Genomic DNA, 2,331 nt, shown 5'->3' with positions numbered 1-2,331 from the left:
ATATTAGATTCATAACAAACGAAAGTAAATGGTGTACCTTTCTTCTCAAACCAACTTTTAAATTTGGGGCAGTCCTTCTTCATGTTGGTTGAGTCGGAATCCTTCCTTTATTGGTGCCTACAGACTTCTTCCTATCCTTTCCAGAAGTAAAAGTAGTCAAATTTACCTTCTCACCCTCTTCCATTATCAATCTCTCCTCTTCTTGAACACACATGGTCATCAATTCATTAATAGACCATTTATCCTTATGTGCGTTGTAGGAGATTTTGAAGGGTGTATACTGTTGAGGTAGGGTGCACAAAATGAAATGTACTAGGAAGGATTCAGACATGGTAACTTCTAGGGTTTTCAACTGAGCCACTATGTCCCTTAAGCGCATGATATGTTCACGCACACCTCTCGTTCCAGTAAGCTTAATGGAAGAGAATTGCATAATGAGTGTGCTAGCAAGCGACTTCTCAGAGGTCGTAAACTGTTCATCAATGGCTTTCAATAGATCTTTGACCTTATCATGCTGGTCAACTGAACCTCGAATACTAGTGGATATGTTGGTTTTTATGAACATAACGGAGAGAAGATTAGATCTCTCCCACTTTTCATAAAGGTCAACAACATCAAGTTTGATAGTTTCAGTAATAGCCGGTGGCTCATCCTTCCTTATACCATAGTCAATATCCATCCAGCCCAAATGAAGGAGAACTCTTTCCTTCCAAACCTTATAATTATCACCTTTCAAAATGGGAAGGTCACAAGAAATATTCATATATTGTGAAACTGCAAACAAACACACATGCTCATTAAGAAAATTTGAGACTAAACAAATGCCATGTTTTGCCAATGCAAATCATGTCTCAATATATGAATCTAGTGACACAAAAGTTGCCTTTGGGCTAAAGTCCTACTCAATTAGATTTATCATGCAACTTTATGATAAAACTATTAAATCATGTTCTTTTCCTTAATTCCTGTGGGTAAATTAAGAAATATAATTTAATATTTTATCCTAATTAATCATACAAATACAACAAAATTCCTGTGGGTAGATTTCATCACATTACATATGATTAATCACAATTAATATTTCTAATGTGATTATAAATTTAGCATATAATTTTACTCAATTAAAGATGTTGTGACTATTCTCTAATTTAATAAAATTATATTAATCACTTAACATTCCAAAATAATCTTTGCATAAACATACTTAATAATGCAAATGTGCTCAATATTGAATCATAAAAATTACATGTATACCAATTCAAAATAACATTGTACGTATATCCATTCAACATGTAATAAACTTTAAAGGATCAAATCCAATGCATACCAGTATTTAACATAACATTGCATGTTCAGCATAACTTAGAGACACACAATTTTAAACCGTTTGTGCATAAATGATTTATCTTTCAGAAGTTATAAATATACATGAACTGCACCTAATAAACAATTTAATTACAATAGCTTAGCGGCAAAGGGAGTCATTTCATGCTGCGAGGCAAGGGTTCAAGACCATTCGAAGGCTATCAATGATATTTGAATCCGCGATAGAAAGGTAATACTAACCGCATCAACCCCTAGATCAAGTCATGTACATCTTCATCCTCCAGCGTATCACATTATTTGATATATAAAAGTTAGCTTCCCTTTTACGCTTTCCGAAAAGGTTCAAACTTTTAATATTTAAATATTAAATTCAGCCACAAACTTTTAATATTAAATATTAAATTCAGCCCTTTGAGAAGTGTACGCTTTTAAAAAAAAATTGTTTAACGCTGAATGTTCACGTTTCTTCTTTAATTGAACAAAGCATAATAAAAGCAAGGCAGAGGTATTATGTGGCTCTGATACCAAATGAAAAATATACATATACTGATCTAAACATGCAAATCAATTTAAATGGCATATTCATATCAAACAGCGGAAATTAAAATATTACGAACGTACCTCCAACCATTGCAAATCGAACACGAAGCGGCACACACACGAACCTGAAAGACAGTTTTGTTCTTCTAGACCCTTACTCACTCTGAATAGATGGTGTATTTTTTTTTTGAATAGAGAAGTGGGTTTGGTGATACAAAACTGAGAGCACCCCATCCTATTTATAGAGTATGTCCATCACAGAGCTCAACTCGTTATCAGTACGTGAGATAAAGGATGGGTACGTGATTTGTTACTGAAGGTGGTTGCAAATATATTGCAAAGATATGGGTTGAATGTGGATGGAAAATGGACCAAATTCAAAAATAACTAAATTTTTCCAAAATAATAAAATATAAAAAGGAAGCATGTGGAGCGTGAACGTGGGCTTCCAATAGCACGGGCATT

The sequence above is a fragment of the Glycine soja genome, chromosome 7, assembly GCF_004193775.1.
Source record: "Glycine soja cultivar W05 chromosome 7, ASM419377v2, whole genome shotgun sequence".
Lineage (NCBI taxonomy): Eukaryota > Viridiplantae > Streptophyta > Magnoliopsida > Fabales > Fabaceae > Glycine > Glycine soja.
Note: the sequence above shows the minus strand (reverse complement) of the source record.